Source organism: Microtus pennsylvanicus, chromosome 7 (genome assembly GCF_037038515.1).
Source record: "Microtus pennsylvanicus isolate mMicPen1 chromosome 7, mMicPen1.hap1, whole genome shotgun sequence".
NCBI classification, from domain to species: domain Eukaryota; kingdom Metazoa; phylum Chordata; class Mammalia; order Rodentia; family Cricetidae; genus Microtus; species Microtus pennsylvanicus.
In genome coordinates, this window is record NC_134585.1 from 78,651,351 (window position 1) to 78,671,425 (window position 20,075).

General features: G+C 37.4%; 1 protein-coding gene across 6 annotated transcripts in view; it reads left to right on the forward strand.

Annotated features, from left to right (window-relative positions):
- Positions 1 to 20,075, forward strand: part of Bmpr1b (bone morphogenetic protein receptor type 1B) — a 304,001-nt gene that overhangs the window by 93,606 nt on the left and 190,320 nt on the right. For 5 of the 6 annotated variants that reach the window (XM_075981227.1, XM_075981224.1, XM_075981223.1 and 2 more), the window contains exon 2: positions 826 to 892. The gene's annotated coding sequence lies outside the window, so the exon portion shown is untranslated. Of the gene's footprint in view, positions 1 to 825; positions 893 to 11,287; positions 11,411 to 20,075 lie in introns of those variants that run through there. The other variant, XM_075981226.1, reaches the window with a different exon arrangement.

The window sequence follows — 20,075 nt, forward strand, 5'->3', positions numbered from 1 at the left end:
AATTTTAGGGTTACTTTTGAACTATAATGTGGTTTTTAGTTTACTTAGGAATTATGGGAATTTCATTTCAATAATGGGGAGTCATATCCTTTGGCAGTTTAATCCAGATAATCCCTTGACAACTTGATCTGTCAGCAATAGAGTGAAAAGTGTTGTTATCTTGTTTTTTGTTTTTTTAACCTTACTTTGACACATAGTTTTACTGCATTCAGGCTTCTTTACTCATTTTTATTTTGTTTTTTGGTTTATTATTTATTTAAAGTTAATTTATATTTTATTTAATTAATATTTAATATATTTATTATTCAGTTTATTATATTTATTTTATTCTCTTAAGTTTTAAAATATAGAAAAACATGGATTATATGAATATATAGAAAAGCAGAGTTCTTATCCAACCAAGATCTAATTGTGGTTTATATATTTTATTAGAAAAGGCATTAATTTTATGTGAATACTCAAAATTTATGAAAATATGATACATACACATATTCATATATTGCATGCCTATTTATATTTGTTTAGCATATATACTATATACATTTATATATAATTTGAATTATTTAATATGTGTGTTTAAACAAATATATACATTTAAGCTTAAAGAAATCTGGCTAGAAAAATATTGTGGACAAAGGTATAGTTTATATACCTATTCCCAGATCTGTGCAATTTCATTTATACAATAAATGAAAGCATCCAGAAATTGAAAGTTCACTGAGACTGCTTTTCTGCTTCTTCTGCAGATGTATTGGTAAATGACTCTCTGCAAGTCAACAGATTAAAACAAATAGAGACTTAATTTATTAATCCTTTATTTGACAGGTTGGAGTTCAAAGTATTTGTTAGATGTGAAAGGAAGTGAAGATCATTCAATGCCTTGCTGATAAAGGTAAAGTCATGGTAATTATTCAGGACTTTGTGACACTTGATAGGTGACATTGTTTTTTGATATTGACTTTATGGTCTGCTGAAATCAAGAGAAAGATATAATTTATACGATGAGTGGAATGTGTGGTTGTTCCTCTAATTATCACCAAAAGTACACAAGATAAGGTGAACTGGTATAAATCAACATGACAGAGTGGATGTTGGTTTGTTCTGGAAGGAGCAAGAAGCTCATTTCTTTTACTTGTAATCTTGGCTTACACACTTAGTCTGTTCCCCAAACATTTACACACTCAGTGATGACCTTTTCTCCGGTATTGATGACTTCATTATGATAACATTTTTCAGGTTTGTACAAACTAGATTACAAAATTATTCCGCTTCCAGGCAAACTTATTCCACCACTCTTTTCTGGCTAATAGTTCCAATGGCTTCTCCGATTTTAGGAGGAGATGTGAGGTGGGTGGTACATGTTGGCTATGATGTCACCAGTAGGATGTGCTGAAGAGGCGGAGGCAGGAGAAGAATGAATTTGAGGCCTGCTTGACCAACACATTTCCAAAGGGCTGAAGAGATGCCTTAGTGGTTAAGAAAAGTTGCTCCTCCTTGAGAGGACTTGGGTTCAACTGTCGTGGTCCATGGATCAGCACCACATCTGGGCACCATTATGTCGGTGTCCGGTGCTAGCCCAGACCATACATTATTTCTCTTGACCAGACCCCAACATAAACTATCTCTCTCTGAACTGGCGTGGAGGCACTAAATGAAGACACAACTCACATGGTTTTATCGGGAGGGAGATTCTCAGTGGTCCCTCATGAAGTCCTGAGTTCACATCCTGAAGAATTCCTCTAGCTTTATTCCCCAAATAGTCTTTATACCAAAACTTAACTGAGGGGAAATACATTAGCAATATGTTTCCTAGGTAACCAGGTGAATGGTTTTTAGTCACATCCACATCTACCTATCTGTTGTGTGTGGTAGCTGTCTCTAGGCTTGAGTCAGCAAGCATCTCTATCAGGCATCCTCCAAATTACAAAGCAGGGAGCAAAACAACATCCTGACCTTTTGTTAGGTAGCAACAGCCTGTCTGTAAGGTTATGTGACCACGTCAGGTGGGGCCTATGGATTGATAACCTGGCTGTCATACCATATAGAAATATGGGCCTACATTCAACTTCCAGCACCCAGATGGTACCTCATGACTGTTTAACTCCAGTTCCAGGGGATCTGACTCCCTCTTCTAGGCTCTAGGCACACAAACAGGTAAAATATGCATACATATTAGATAATAAAACAATAAAATAAGTAAAATTAAATAGAGTTGACAATTGTAACCATTGTCCCTTGTTCTTTTTGTAACAAAGAACAATTTGCCCTAGGGGACAACTCCCTAAGTCATAGCCCTAGTCGAGAAAGGAAATAAAAGGCTCTAGAAGCCTTCAGACACAGTTCTTAGAGTTTTCAAGCAACTATATCACAGGTGAACAAATATATACAAGGCAACACAGTAAAAGAACATTGCAGGTATAATCAAAATATTTAAGAATCCGGATGCCAGATTTTGTAAGTCAACTTAGATGGGTGTTTTATTTTTGGGGGGAAGATAGAGGATAAGTGAAAACTAAATATGACAAAAATTAATAGAAAAAGCTTACTAGGTGCTTCAGTGAGATTAAACTGGTTTATATTTCATTAAGGGGAATATAAGCAAAGAGAAGAGATCAGAAGTATGCCGAGTGACCTGATCGATGTCTGTTTTGTGTGAGTGTTGCAGGCTGAACTGGCTCATAATAACGATATCAAAATGTACTTGTTTTTTTAACATCTGTTCCAATAAGAAACAAGAAGAATTAAAACTATGCATTTTTAATTTTTTTTACATATTTGTCTGTCTGTCTGTCTGTCTGTCTGTCTATCTATCTATCTATCTATCTATCTATCTATCTATCTATCTACCTACCTACCTACCTACCTACCTACCTACCTACCTACCTATTATGAGACAAAGTTTCTCTCTGTAGCCTTGGCTGTCCTGGAACTCACTCTTTAGATCAGTCTAGCCTCAAACTCAGAGTTTCACTTCCTTTTTTTCCAAAGTGCTAGGATTAAAGGCATGAACCCCCATGCCTGGCAAGAACTATGCATTTTAATGTACCTTTTCTCATTGAATTCTTTTTGTTTGTTTGTTTTTGTTTTGTTTCATTTTGTTTTGAGACAGGGTTTTTTTTTTTTTTTTGTGTGTGTGTGTGTAGCTTTGGCTGACCTAGAACTAATTCTATAGACTAGGCTGGCCTAGAACTCAGAGATCTGCCTGCCTCTGCCTCCCAGCTGCTCAGATTAAAGGTGTGTGCCACCACCACCCAGCTGAATTCATTTTTTAAGTCTTTAAATCATAGTAAATATACCCAGTAAAGTTTTTAAGTGATACTTTTGTATATTTATCAAAGCTTTTATTTATTTCTTAAGACTATTACAAGAAATGTTGATTACATATATTTTAAAAATATTGATGTATATAGGTGGTGGATCTGTGTTTGTGTACCGTGTGTGCAGTGCCCATGGAGTCTAGAAGAGGGTGGTGTATCTCTTAGAACTGAAGTTATAAATAGTTGGTGGCTGTTATGTGGTTGCTAGGCATTGAACTTGGGTCTTCTGGAAAAGCAACCAGTGCTCTTAATTGCTATGTCATCTTCCAGCTCCCTGGTTAGATACTTTTTAAATAAAAATGACTAAATCTTATTTTATGTGCATGAGTGATAGTTTACATGTATGCATGTGCACCACATACATACCTGGTTCCTGTGGAGTCCAGAAGAGTGCATTGCATTTCCTGGAATTGGAGTTAATACGCTCCATGTGGGTGCTAAGAGCAGCAAGTGGTCCCAACAGCTGATCCATCTTTCTGTCTCCTGGATATATAATTTTAAGTTATTTCCATTGGTTAAGTATTTTAATGTTAAATTTACTTTTGGTCTTTAAAAATATTTTCAAATAATTAATCAAGGTATAATAATTTACACATATGAAATATCTAATGCTTAGATCATGGTAAATTAACACATCCAATACCTCAATCATTGTTTCAAAATTGAAATTTTCAGTATGAAGAATTTTGTTTGGAGAACTGTATTACATACCTCTGGTGCTGTTTTTGCGCAGTTGCAAACATCCCTGAAGTAAAGGTTGGCATTTATCACAGTCCTGTTGAAAGGACTGCAGATCTGCAGATAGAAGATGGGAATCATTCAGGCTGTGGAAGAAAAGGCTGTGGATCTTGTGCAAGGTCCTTGGATCTAAGTGGGATCTAAGTGGTCCTCTCTTTTTACATCTTGTTCACATGTAAGGGATTTATTCTGCTTCATACACTTACTGTGGTGTGCTTCCCTCACCAAAGGCTCAAAGTTTATGTTGTGCAGCTTTGCATGGAACCTCTGTGGGCCAAAATCAACCTCCCCTTTGTAAAGTAATAATGGTATAGATTTTATTATCATTGTACACAAAGTTGACTGCCAAACTTGTTTATCAGAAGCGTGGGGTTTCTTTATGAGGGGAAATGACTGGGAAGATAAGAGACCAATAGCTTGTGGTCACCCCAAACATTAGCACTTCGGGTATGGGGCAGAGCATGGCTAGCCTTCTGAGGACCAGAATGAAGTGTGTAGAGAAGGTTTTTATCCATTTTGTGAACATGTTTCCAATTGTTGAAGGCTAATCTTGATGGCCATATTTCCTGGATTGATTGATGCCTAGGGAATTAGTAAAGTATTCCTCTAGTGTGCTCTAAGGACATTTCTGGGGAGGATTGATATGTGAGAGAGTAACTAACTGGGACAGATCTGCCTTGAATGTGGGTAGCATAGTCCAATATACTGGGGACCTGGAAGGGAGAAAAGCAGAAAAAGCTAAGCTAAAGTGAACATCTAAGAACCATTCCTTTTGAAGGTCTCTAATATCTACCAGACTCCACCTCCTTCAGCAGTTCAGTAGGACTCTTAGCAGGGACATACATAATGCTTCTAGGTCTTTCAATTTCTACTTACATGGCATCATGGAAACAGCAGCTTCAGAGCAGCTAGCAATGTGGTCCTAGCTCATTCCCACAGGAAAAGGGCCCTTTACCAGATGTGGGGTGAGGCTATTGCTCAGTCACATTAGCAGACTGCAGAGGGAGATTTCTAGTCACTGATATCGATAACTCAGAAAAGCAGAGGCAACGTCACTTTGCAAACTAGGCTATATAGTTAGAGGTTGCCTGTAGGATTTTTCCCCAAGAAATGACACTAAAGATATTTTGAGTACTGACTCATGGTAGATTCCTACTGTGTGGGAGAAAGACGGCTATCAAGTGCGTACTAGGACAATGGGAGTGCCTCAGCTTGGGAGGTAAATGTGTAACTATGTCACTAAATAATGAGATGAAGGAATTTAGAGGCTGTAATACATTTATCCTAATTTATCCAGGAATAGCAATAATCAAAATAATTCAATTGCAAAGCCTATATTATCCAGCAATAATAATATTTAACAGTGTCCTTAAGATAATAAGACATTTGGTAACAAGATAAAAATCACTAGATCTATGATAGCATTTCCATATATTTTTGGGAGTATCTTTTTATTTTATTATTATTTTTTTAAAGACAGGGTCTGGGGCTAACACCCTGGTCTGGTCTAGAACTTGTGATCCTCCTGCCTCAGCCTCTTGAATATTGGAATTCTAGGCATGCATCATCATACTCAACTTCATACTATTTTAGAGCTTTTTTGTTGTTTTGAGACGTTTCATTACTTAACCAAGGCTAGCTTCAAAAGTCTTTTTGTAGCTGGGGCTAGACTTAAACCTTAAAGCTCTTTAAACAAACTGCAAAGATACCTTCTGAAATGCTGCATGTCTTGTTTTTATTTCAGGAGCACTGGCAAGGCTGCTTTCAATTAATAGCAGTGTTATGAAAATCTCTCATTAGATTTAGGGGAAGATTTGTAGCTCAATGTTTTCATGTGGTAGTAGTATTCCTTTGCATTATTAAGCTTTGAATCCTTCAGTGGTTTCTTCAGAAAATTTCAACAAATTTCCTTTAAAGATTTAGTTTTATTTTAATTAATATTCATGAATTTGGCATCCGTTCCAAAAATGTAGGAAGCCAAGTCATTGACAATGAGCTGAATGTAGGAATTTTGTTTTATGGGCTTCAGATGGATCAAGAAAGCAGAAACTCATTATCTGTGGATTGGCCATTGAGAGTTACTTTCCTACTGGGGTTAGAATACAGAAATCGTTACCATGGAGGTGAAGGTACCTAGATAGGCTTCTTCTCTCTTTGCTTTCATTTCCTATTTGATTCTGGAAAGAGTGAGTCTTTTTCAAATTTGTGCTCTATCATGTGACACCTAGGAATGGCTGTGATCTGGTCCACTTTCAGAAAATGGGCTCCCCAAATTTCAGTTAATTGTCTCTACATTTTTATTTATTTATTTTACTTCTGATATGCTTTCTAAACGTTTGTATGTAATGTGTGAGCTCCCCACCATGTGTTTTTCAGTTTAGTTGTTACAGTGTTAGCCTCTTACCAGTTTGCTTGAAGCCCTTATGGAAGAACTACCAGCTCTTTTCCTGTCAGCTGAATATTCCAATACTGCCTTGGTGATTTTGCTTTAATACCCTTACTAAAGCACAGAACTTCCGTATTACATCTTCAGATCTCATCAAAGTTTCTGTGTAATTTCTTCTGGTTTTTAAATACCCTGATTAGAATCTTGATGGTAATTATGTATAACAGATGCGGATAATTTCTTTCTGGATCTATTTTGTCATTCGAGAGAGTAGTTGCTATTCCTAGATGTCAAAACTGTGGCACAAAGAAGTTAGCAGGCTTAGCTAGGGTAATAAAATAAGAGCTGGCATTTGAACCATTTGAACCACTCCTATGCTACTCACCATTGCCCCGTACTTCCTCAGAGTACAGAATTTAAAAAGTGCCTTCTATACAAATTTTATCAATGGAAAGCATCATGGAAAGCATCGGATGCATTCAATGTTTTTAACTTAGTTTAATCAATTGAATAATTTTGATTTCCCCCTCTGTTACCCAGTGATTATATTTATCTGATTATTGGTCAGAAGATCAATGGAAACAGATGTTTCCATTATTACAGGCTGAGGCCAACACTTTGGGAAAGCCTTTTCACCTAACTTTAGCTCAAAGTATATTTTAAAGTCTTTGCACTTATGGACAAGGCTGTATTAAATAGTGAAGAGTTAGATTTAAACATAAAGTTTGATAGCGTTGTAGTTGTTGTTATTGCCAGTCTTAAGTCAGGCTTTCTACTGTTGTGATAAAATACTGTAACCAAAATCAACTGGAGGGGAAAGACAAAGGTTTGCTTCATCTTACTGTTGTAGTCCGTCATTCAGGGAAGTCAGGGTAGGAACTCAAGGGAGGAACCAATGGAGAGGCCATGGAGAAATGCACTTCCTGGTTGCTCTCATGCTGTGTTCAGCCTTCTTATCACACACAGGACCACCAGCCTAGGGGTGGAACCACTCTTGCGTCAATCACTAATGAAGAAAATGCACCACAGTCTTGCCCATAGGCCCATGTGATGAGGGTATTTTCTCAGGTGAGGTTCCTTCTCCCCAAATGACTTTAACCTGTGTCAAGCTAACGTAAAACTAGCCAGCATTTAGATTTCAGGATTATTTAGACTTCTTAGACTGAGCTTAATTGATTTCAGATTTATGTTTTTGGTATTTCCTGTTTATGGTATTCATCCAGAGCCTAAGAGAAGTGAATGTAACTAGGAGATAATTGTCTTATTACATAATATTGCAAAGACAATAGATAGAAGATTGTGTCAGTGTACTTTGACTTTTAGAGAAACATTTAAATTCTGTTTAAATTAAGTACATCTCTCATTTACTAAAACAGAATTTTACCAGCAGGAAAGACACTTCTAAAGTTAGCAGCACATCATATATCTTTTATTTATTTTCATTCAAGAGCTTGGAGAATATCAGAATAACACATGGGTGCTGTGCAAGGCAGAACAATTTGCCTTCAAAACCAAGAATTAAAATGGTTTTGTAACACACTCTTAAGAGATGGCCGAACCTCACTGTAGTCATTCAAAGCTGGAAAGAATGCCACATGAGAATTGGGTGGAGAGAAAAGCTGGGTGCAGCATCCAGGCCTGGGCAGGTTTTGACCCTTACTTCAGGAGTGAAATGTGACAGTGAACGCCAGCTTCAGGAGAGTCCAGCTCTAGAAGTAATCTTCATAAAACAGGCCGATATATGATCTGGGGTCAGTAAGTGAGAAGAAAATAAAGGTCTTACTCTAAAGGATAAGTCTGTAGCTTAATCCTGCCTGCTCAGATGACTGAATCTGTGAGACTTTGAAAAGCGTATTTCCTTCTCTAGAGCGGGGCTAAGCTCCAGGCTGTCTGTCGATTGCCAAGAAGCTGTGTAGTGAATTTAATGGATGCTCAGGTTTGGATAGCGGTATGAAAAAAGGCCTCTTTCTTGCTGTCCTCCACTGTTTACTGGCCAAAGAAGATTTGGAGAAATAATGTTTTTTCCATCAATTAAATTTCAAAATGACTTTGTCTTCCTTTCCACAAAGGACAAGATATGTCTAATAGCATGGTGTGGAATCACGGTAGGATATTTCTTTTATCTTCAAGATGTATAAACTGTTCTTTCACCAAACATATTTTTATGGAAACAGACATATGGCTGCTTTAAACAAGAAGCTTCACCTTCTTCCTCAGAGAATTGGCAATAGAAATGGCTGGCAAATTGCCCTCAGCCTTTCCATGTTGTCCTTGTTGTTGCTGTTCTGTGGCCTTGCACGTGTCCTGTGCTGTACTAAATACTCAATTTACTGTTTCATCCGTCTTCTAGAATGCTCTCCAGGAGTGCGATTTCATAGCCCTGATTTTAAAGATGAGAGAAACGAGACTATCAGGATTTGTATGCCTAATCTAGGATACTAAATCTAGAAAAGGTAGGGGGTAGAGATTTTAACTGGGGTTTCATTGCTGGCTTAAGAGTAGTTTTAAAAGCTTAAAAGTTGTCTCAGCTACAGCTCTCAACTTGATACAGCTTGGATTCATTTGAGCAAACCTCATTGAGATACTATTTACAGCAGATTAGCCTATGGTCATGTCTATGTGGTTATTATCTTGATTAATGATTGTTGGAAAAGGACTCAGACCACTGTGCAGCACCATCCCTATGCAGTGGTCCTGGGTTATATAAAATGCTAGATGATCAGAAAACCAAGGAGTGAGCCAGAAAACAGTGTTCTTCTGGTGGTTTCTGCTGTAGTTCCCTGTTTGAACTCTTGTCTGGCTTCCCACGATGATAGACTGTAACCTGTAAGCCAAAATGAACCTTCATCTCCCAGGTTGCCTTTGGTCATGATGTATATCTATCACGGCAGCAGAAGAGGAGACAATCACAATTGTGTACACCTTTCCCATGGGATTCTTCAGACTTTCTTAACAGTCTTGAGGCAAAGCTAAAAATAACTGGGTTTCTAAAAAGCATTTACCAGATATTATAGTGATAATTATAAGATGATGGTTCCTTGTGTTTTTGCATCCAGTACAAATTAACTTGATAATGTACCTTCAGGGATACTTACAGCTAAGGTCTGAACTTTCTCTTGGCAGGATTATGAAAGGCAGTGGGATTGTTCCTGGCACAGTCTCTGGGTAACACTGTATTTGGAGGATGTCCCCAGTGTTTAGTTTTCTAATCATCTTCCTTCGCTTTCCCTTTTGGTAAATAACTGCAGAGTTATTGAAAGTATCTTCCCCAACTAAGGGAAGATCCTCGGCTGGACTTCAACCCACAGCTCCTTGTTTTAAGAAGTGATTGTGCATCTCTGGTAGCTTTTTGGCACAGGATGGTAGTCAACTGTGAAATCACATATCATATTTTACACGTATTAATTTTCTAGTCCCTGACTGTTTCCTAGTCTGTGAGGAGTCTGTTAAAACAAGATAGGACAGAGTGTTTTGCACCCCATCACACCTCTAGGTGTTTTCATCTTTTATTTTCTATCTCTGGTGCCAATCATTGCAGCAGAGATAAATTATTCCCCAAGGGCCTCTTCCGTCATTGACATACCGCTTATTTGCTTTTTGTGTACATAGTTCCTCTGTTTCCACAAAGAATGTCCATGCAAAAAGATCATGTTATTAATAAGTTAGTTTTTGTCCATAGGTAATATATTTCATAACACATGTATTAATGAATAGATAATATAAATCTGTTACTGTAATGGTGATTGTAATATTTAGTATATTTTCTAATATATGTGTCATAATGATATGAGATGTAATATAATTTATATAAATGCATTATAGGTAGGCCCCTCTTTGTCTAATCTTTGTATTTCATAATCATATTGTGTAACTGGAAGGTAAATAGAAGATAGAAGTAAATATTTTTATTTAGGTTTGCTCAATACATTTAAAATACAGAAAAATGTAAGGTGCAGAATATAAGTGGATTTTTTGCATAAGGTATTTTTTCCTCATTGTCGTATTGTAACAAGTTTGATTTGTGATTTCTTCTCAAATTTAGTGTTTAAAAATTCAAATTTGCAAACTTCTATTTACTCACATTTACATAATAGAGCATTTAGGGTAATAATAGGAGTTAGTTGGAATTACATACTTGTAGCTTACCAAACATGGGCAAGGACAGATACATATTTCTGTTCCTTGTAGGACTAAAGATAATGTCAACACATTGAACGCATTTGAAATGAAGCTACTTAGTTAAAGCCTTAATAGACTAACTTACTTGGGATGATGTCCTAGCTAACTACTTAATGTTCTTGGTTGTTCAAGAAATTGAGTTCAAGTTATTTAACTGTAGCAAATTCTTCAACTGGATAAGAGTTATCATCACTCTAGTGGCATTTTTGATATTCTACTTAATGATATTTAGGTGTTTAGAATTTTCAAATATAGACAATGACATTTTGTGAAACAATACTACACAAAATGACTATTTTGTGGCCTTGGAAAAGCTGCTTCAGTCAAAACATTTTGCAGCATTACTTGGATCTCTATTACGGTGGAGAGTGTTTTTTTTTTCCCCCTTGAATGCATGTTGAACTTGTGACTTTAAGTCACAGTAGACTGACAGAAGTGATGTCGTCTAGTTTCTAGGCATCTATAACTTCTACTGCTCGCTCTCCTTTCGAAACTCTGCCACTGTCATGAGTAAGACCAAGGACAGGATAGCCTGTTAGCAGGTGAGCCACCCGGAGGAGCAGAGTCAAGTTCATCCGTCCAAGGTCAGCCTTAATGGAGGAGCTACCAACCAGCTGACCCCAAATCATCTCAGAGGCCCTGGAGCAGTTTGGCTGACTCAGCAGCCTGCACTTCACCAAGCAAACTTGAGTGAACCCAGCTGAGAACTGAGATGACACCCAGCTGTTGTGGCTTTTTCCATTCGGTCTCTGAAAGAACTCAGTAAATCCATCAAATTGATGCTATTCCGGTATTTTGATACTCATAATTAGTGATGTTTACAAGCATTTAACTAGTTCTTCATTCCCAACAACTACATAAGATAGTAGAGATTGAATATTTTTCTACTCTGATTTAAGTATCATAATGAAGGGAGGCAGCATATGTTTGCTTTTAGAGATAGATAGCATTTATAACCAGGGAGTCGAACTGTTCAATTTATACATACATACATACATACACACACACAAAAGAAGACAGCTTAAAATTTTCACCTTATGTAGAATAAGCTGTAAAAATGTTTTTTAGGATTGAATAAAGTAAAAAGCCAAATTAATATTAAATATAATTTTAAATGTAACTAAGCTGAAAAGACAGCAAGGGAAATCTTTAGATATCAAATATATATATGAATGACCAGTCCAGAAAAAAAAAGTCAGAGAATCCTGTATTGACTGAGATTTGGTGAGACAGCTCCAGAAATGTCTTCAACAGGGAAAGTTGTACACGAGGCAGTGCTTTCCGTACAGAGGAAGTTGAATCAAGTTTAAGAAATGAGCATAGAGCAAGATATTGTAAATATATGTAGCATCCCAGTAAGCATGAATGTAGTGTGCGTTTTGGTTCAAAGACAAATATCGTTGCACCTCATCACTGGTATATGATGTTCATATGTCCAGTATATAAAGTGTAAGTCCTCAAGTGCTTAAAAGGACAAAGAAAAAATTACCAGACTATTTGTCAAAGATAAAAAAAAATAGATCTAGAGATTTGAAAAAAAAAAGGTCACTGCAATTTGGTAATAGGTTTAAATATTCTGAGATATAAAAATTCTAAGTTTTATATGCTCCAAAGCCTAGTTTAAAATTTTAAAATAAAGCTAAATTTAGTTGAGTTACAAGGTGAGCTTACAGTGTGGTTGAACATGATTATCTGTTATTGATTGACCAATATCAGCAAGCATGTTGGGGATTTGAGCTACAGCTATTAGATGCAATGCTTTGTGCTCTATATTGTACAACTGCATTGCTGAGTAAACAAAGTCATAGTTATTGTTTTTAAAAAGTAAGTACATACTTTCCCCATAAATAATGCCAGTGCCAGGTTTATACCAAGTGACATTTTTTTTTGCAAATGATTTAATAGAATATTACCTTGAAAACATTTTAATTGAAAAGCTCTCTTGCCACAATACAATCCCATTATTATAGTACCCTTTGTCCCCTCCCATCATGCTGGATACACAGACTGGAAAATGGTAGAGAGGATAGACAGGCCAGCATATAACGAAGCACTGTAGTAATCCCAACCCAGGTCATGTGACCATACTCAGAATACACTGGAAGGAAACTGAGCAGATGGCAGATGGGGATCAGAACATGAGGAAGCATTTCAAGCTATGATTAAGAACCAACAATTTACCATGCTAACCTTACAAACGCTTCCCAGGTGAGGACGAAGAGAGAGAAGGAAGGGAAGGAGAAATCTTGGCACTTGGACAGGGTTAATCCAGAACATTACATAAAGGCCCCTGAATTAAAGGCTTCCTGCCCAGGTTGGTGCTATGTGGAGTAGCAGGACCTAGAGGAAGGTTAAGATCTTGGGTCCCTTCCTGCAAAGGGAGCTGTGGGACCCTAGCCTCTGATTCTCTCTCCTTTTTGCTTTTTTGAGTGCCAGGAGGTGAGCAACTTGTTCTCCACATTCTCTGCAACTGAATTTTCTCATCCTCACCCCTACAGGCCATGGAAGCAAACCGCTCAAACTTTCCCTTTCTGTTAAGTGAATGATCTCAGATATGTGCTAGAGTATCAGAAACCAGACTAGCAGACAGTAAGGGAGACAGGGTGTGGGGCTAATTTTGGGATTCTGTAAAACTAAAGACAGCCAGTCACACATTTCCTTGGAGCTAAGCAGGTACACCTGTACACGCACCAACTTTGTGGGTTCACTTCTCTCCATCCTCCTTTGTGTGTTTTGGGGATCAAAGTCCAGTGTCAGTTCCCTGCAGTGTCTTTACTGACTGAACCATATTGCTGCCCCTACCCTCTTTTTTCTTCATTTTATTTTTTTTGGGGGGGAATAGCTTTTAAAATGAATAAAATATAGGTTTTATGAATCTTTTCGTTCTTGTTGTAGGTACATATCAGATCTTTGGAAAAGATGCATAATATTAATCTTTTAGGTGTGCCAATAGCAGAAGTCTCTTGCAGGGGATATGGGAGAAAATGACCCAAGACATCTTTATTGTAAGTAACACAGTGGTAGTATTTGAAATGTATCATGCAAAAGGAGACTTAGTAAAGTTTTAATAAAAGATATATTAACCCTTTCCTTTTATATTCATTGTAAGTTATTTGTGATTAAAATATTCATTATCAAGGTCAGTATATTATAACCTAAGGTACCTAAAATTAATGATATTTAACTTTCTCAAGGCATTTCCAAGATAAAGAATAGAGTTTCTAATTAACAACAACAACAAAAAAAAACAGGATTGAAATTGAGCTTTGCACAACACTCCCCCCCACCCCCCCCACCCCCCAAACACAGCTATTATTTTGATGATTTTCGCAAACAGCGATCCCTGAAACGTCTAAAAGGTTTGGTTCTCTGCTGGCATGAAGAGAGGAAGCATTCATTAGTTCTGTGCAGAGACGGTTTCCCACAGTCACCATAATGCACCACAGCCTTCGTGTTCCAAAGCTGGAAACCTGAGAAGGAGCCATAGTCGTCCCGCCAGCAACAGATGGTTACTGTTTAAATGAGGGTAAACTCTGCCTCTCATCTGTGGAGTGACTTTAGGTTCTGGGTGGGGGTGAGGGACTGGGTCTTGAGGGTTCAAGCCAGAGAATGAGCCAGTGGCAAGATGAAGCAGAGAGGAAGAAGGAAGTCAAGGGTCTTGCTTTGTTTGTTCTTTAATTAAAGTCACAAGGCAGGTTGCATTTTCCTGTCTCCTCCTCCACCTCACGTGGACCGGGAGGGATGAACGGAGGAGGGCAAGGCAAACTGTTGAAATGTGTTGTGTGTTGGCATCCAGCAAGTGCATTTTGCTGTGGGATAAGTTTGTGGCTTGTGTTCTGCTTGCTTGAATAAGGGCCTTTCCGCGTTTGCCAAGCCTACAGTCAATGCGGTCAGGGGATTTATTATGAAACGTACTGAATCTTGGCACAGGGCTAATTGCATATAACACGAAGCGTGCTAGAGGCCTGGGCCCGAGAAGTGACACAGGCAGAAAGCATTCTCTTTCCGATGCCGCTGAAAGAGGTTTTGTGCGGGGAATGTCTGCATGTCTGCACTTAGTGCTAATGAGGCGGCCCCCCGCCCCAGAGTGCTTTTCTGAGTTACTTGTTAAAATAGCTGTGGAGTTTTTCTCTCTTTCTCTTTTGTGTTTTTGTCAACAACTGGCAGTTGAAAAAAAATGAATACTTACCAACTACTTCTAGCCCTCTTACTGTATCATAAAAACATTTATGGTAGTTTAAACTCCATGAGCATATTATGGTCTAGAATGATTCTTATATAGAGATAAAGGCAGCGATCGCAGAATTTGTATTGTTTGCCTTGGGCTGCTAAAATAAAATAGGTGGGGTAATTGAAAGAATAGAACTTATTTTCTCACAATTCTGGAAGCTGGAAGTCCAACATCAGAATGCCAAACTGGCTGGGTTGTGGTGAGGCTGTCTTTGGAGTTTGTAGATAGTCACTAATCCCTGTGGGCTTGCACAGCTGAGAGAGAGAGAGAATGTTCTGTGGTGTTTATTCTGAGCAGGGCACTCACACTGTCCCGAGGGCCCCAGTCTCAAGGTCTCGTCTAAACCTATTCCCCTCTGAAAGGCTGGAAGGCTGGGCAGAACCCTAACTCATATTGCAGCAGGGGTATTTAACAGACGACTGTTGCATCTTTTTAAACCCAGTGTTTTCTCCTAGAGACCTTTTTATTTTCAAATTAAGGGTAGAGGTTGAATAATAGCTTTTTACTACTTTATTGTCTGATTTTTTTTGAAATTTATTAGAATATTCGGCATACGCATTGTTTTTTTGTAGGTGCTTAGTACTTGGTCTGTTCATCAACTGTGTTTTGATTGAATGTTTGGTGACTTGAATGTTTTCAGCACTTTCTCTGTCTACATGCAGCTTATAACCTATCACTGACATCTGCAGGGATAAAGCAGAAATTCTTGGCTCGATGAAACAGTGTGTCCTCTTTTGGTGTGTATTTTTCATGCTTGGGTTTTGGCAATAATAGCTTGTTAACAAGATCCATTAAGGAAATTAATGCAGATTTTCAATGATGTCTGCTCAGTTCAGCTATTTTCCTGTGGACAGAAAGCTCATTTTCCCTTGTACTTAAATAGTAACCTGGAAGGGTGAATTATACAAGTGGCTTCCATCATTTGGTTAACACAGTATTTCTGTTACTCGTGGTTTTGCAATGGCAATATTCCTGCACTTAAGACTGAACAGTAGTAGCCACAAACGTCAGTCCTGGCACAACACAAAGGAAACACTGGGATGAAAGTATTTAGTATTAGAGGGGAGAAAAGGGTAACAATCAGAAATAGAGTGGCTAAGAGGTCATGTAGGTCCTCTACACCGTTGCATACTCGTTAGTATTTGCAGCGCTCGTCAGATCTGGTAGAATTCTAATCTTAAGCCAGAAATTGGCACTAATCAGGGTGGGCAGAACCCTGATGCCTTCCAGAAGAATAATTTGCTTGATTGCTTCTTCATTCTATTTTTATTTACTCCAGCTTTCCTGTGCTGGGGGGCACTATGACCAGTGGTAATAGCAAGAGTTGATAACTTAATTTTAAATTTACTTAATATTAAAATGAGCCCCCCACTTTTTTTGCCCTTTAGGACTAAAGGACTAACTTTAAAATGGTCTTTTTCTTTTTTGAAACAACCCTAATGTTGGGAAAATTTACATAAACACATACTTATCCTTACTTATTAAGTGTAACAACTTGAGGTTTGGTTCAAATACAAATACAGGTTAATATCCAAGGAACACACAAGTTTCTAAACAGTCACAAACTTCTTGTGTCCCTGTAGATTGCCACTGCCAGTGAGAAGATGGACTGGGAACCAATGCCCATGTAATTAGAGTCTCAGTTCCCACCCCACGATAACTGAGTTTATAAGATTTCTAAATAATTCAGATACATGTTAAGGCTAAAGAAGCTTATTTATTAGTTTTGGATTATATTAATAACTGGATTGTATTCATAATTGTATAGTATGCCTGCTGTCACAGATGCGATGTTTTATTTGCATATGTATTATTTTAACAAGCATTTATTGAACATAAGGATTTATGAACTATGTAGCAGGAACCATCCCAGAAGCTGAGTATAAAGAAACATAATCTTTAGTCATAAGTAATATTTACGCAAATTCTACAACCCAGTGAAGCAGAATTTATATCAATGGGAAAAGAAGACATTAGTTTTCAACCAGCCCCTGAAAGGCTCGGAAGGGTTTAATCAAAGCTGAAGGGAGTAAATACCTTAGATTTATCTCCTCAGTTTTATCTGTCTGCCAAATTTGAATAGATAAATTACTAGAAATAGCTCATTGAAAGCCTTAATGATTAGGTAAATCCCTACATAAACGTGTGGATACTTTGGTTCATTCTGTTGACGGTATGTATGTATTTTTATTTCTTACATGTGGAGTTCAGTATGTGTGGTTTTCTGTTCTAAGCCTTACTTTCTTCATCTGAAATGTGGGAATATTTGTCATGCAAAATATGATGATATGAACACTGAAGGCAGCACAGCAATCTCCTAAAAGGTTATTAATGATTATAAGAACAAATTAACTTTTCTTGATATATTATTCTAATTTAGTAAAAGGAAAATATAACAATGTAACTCATGCTTAAAACAAAAATCTCTCTCTTTGATGAATCTAAAGCTTAAAGGGCTAAAAAAAGAAAAAGTAATGTCATCATGTCCAGACTGAAAAAATATTTTTAGTTTCTTAAAAGGGGAAAATGTGCAAATGGATCATTCTTTTTGGCTCTAGACTTTGCACTGAGTTTACAACAACCCCAAGATAAGCTCTTTCTGTCTGTAGTAATGGGCCATTTCAGTCCTTCATGAGACTTCAACCCAATGTCCTTTAGTTATGAGTAGGAAACTTGTGAGAAGTTGAGTCTTCACCAGGTTCTATGTGGGCTTCATACAAAGAAACCAGTGCACTTGCTACTTGAGAAAATATGGCATCTTATTTTTGTTGTTGTTATTTCCTAATTCAGTATGATGGTATTAAAGTGTGCCAAGTCTGACATAAACAGAGGTTAAAATTGGATTTCTCTAATCAGCGAGAAAGACATGTTCTTTATTCGGATCTCAGGAAATTGGTTCACTTGTTTTATAGCTGGAGTCTCACTTCAAGAAAAATTCCTTGACGCATTTCCATTCTTGTAAAATGGCGCAATGAGAAACGACAGTAAAGGTGGAAGGTGCATGGGAGGCACTAAGGGACACAGTGTTGGCGAGAGCCCACTGCCTTGTAGCCTTCTGAGCCGGGTGACAGAGATGTGCCGCTCAACATAAACAGGTCACATTTGTCGTCTTTGGCGATTCCTGAGAATGCTGTGATAATGTAGTTATCGAGATTGAATTTGGAAGTGGTAATGTTGTTCTCAAATTTCACCTAAAGACTGTGCTGCCAGGTCCTACCTAGAAGGGATCACATTCGTTCATAAGCAGGGCACTGCTGGTATTTTAGTAACCTCATGAAAAGGATCCTGAAACGAAATCATCGTGTAGAAGACAGAAACAAAACAAAACAATCTACTTTGCATTTTCTTTTCCTGATTCACAGTGAGATGTCTTATGTAAATATAGCCCTCCCCAGACATTCTCTTTTCAAACACTCAGGTGACAGTCATTGTGTGTGGCATTACCCTGGTCTCTGTGGCCTTGGCAACACCTCAGGGGTTAACATTTTCACATAAACCCACTGTTGTGAAACAGTTTTCCAATGTACTGGCACAGAGCAGCTTTTCTTCAATCGTAAGCATTTATAACCTGTTTCTCCACCCTATTTTCCCTCAACAAACAGCCATTATGGCATACGGTGCCATGAGGAAGTGAGGGTGAGGAGTGAGAGAGCCCTGGTTACAATTGTATGTGGAAATTTCCATAGTCTCAGGAAATGTGGTCCTCATTCTGGTCAACGTGAGCCCTTATTTTGTTTTTTAAGTATTGATTCTCCTAAGGTTTTCCTTTTGACAGTATTTTTTTTATATATTGGCCCAAGTAGAAAGTCTTCATAAAACTAAGCTTACGTTTTTCTGTACCTTTTAAATCCTTATTTTAATTGTTAGCCATCAATAATCCAATATGGTAATCTTGGTCATCAGATTCTGAAAGAACCAATTCTTCCACACTAATGATTTTGTTCATTTTTGGCCTTTCTACATTTAAATTAGTTGTATAAACAAAGTTTGCTCCTTTGATAATAACTGAACTTTTTTTTTTAAATTCACAATGTTCCTGCAACTTCTCCAAGTACTAGGCAGAAAGTTATCCAGCAAATACCATGATACAGAGTAGTTAACAGTGGGGGGAAAAAAGAGTTAATATGAATATCCGAAGATATTCATCAAGGAGGCATCTTCTCCTTGGAGAAGCTTGGTAGTATCATGTTCAACATTTAACATAAACCTATATCACAAGATCCTTTTTCTGCTTGGTTTTACAGTTGTACATCTAATCCAAAGTTGAAAATGTCTTTGTTCTTGGAAGAAAAATGCCCCACATTGCTTAGATTGATGGTGCTTTAAGACATGTTTATTCAAAGATGGCAGCTGAGAGGTGAACAGGCTAAATGCTGCACATTAGAGATCATTGTGTCTATACAACAGACGCAGGCAGTGATCTGTTTATATAGCTGCCTTCAATTTTCTTTGATTTATAATCTATGAGAGAATTTAAATGCTTGGTCTGTAGTTTTTAAACAAATACAAAGATTTCAGACAAACATAACCATTTCTAAAAAATCAATTCATGAAATTTAGTTTCTAGCAAGTCAGCTCTGTTGTTAAATTTAATGTTCAGATTTGTTCAGGAATTGATCCATTGGGGAGGCGGTTGGATCAAGTAAAACTATTTTAATTTTTGAAATCTTAGACACAGTTCATTGGTGCAATTTGAACATATGCCACTTCAAAGCGATCTTTAAGCCATTCTGTGAACATTCTAAAATATACAAAATTGGTTGCACTATGTGTTTCAATGTTAAAATGTAATACCAGCATGTAAATCATCTAAGAGTGGGAAATGCACTGTGGCTATTTGTGGGATATCCCTAACCCTTGAATTGCATCTTTAGGTGACCTATATGTATTTGTCAAAATGCTTTTTGTGACCATGTTTACCAGTATAACTGCTCAGATGGGACTTAAAATTCTCTAGCAAGGACAACAGTCACAAATAATCTTCACCTAAGGAGGTTTTTTTTTTTTTTTTTTTTTTTTTGCATTCAATCATGCACTCATAGGTAAAAGGTCTTTGGGGATTTATAAAAACATATTTGTTGTTTCCAGCTCAGTGGATAAAGTGAATAGCATGTTTTCCTGGTGTTTGTCAAAAGTTTATAAATGTTAATTCTCTTGTTGCGCTTATTGAAATTGATGTAACATATCAAATTAGTAACACTTAATTGTGCATGTGTAGCCCATG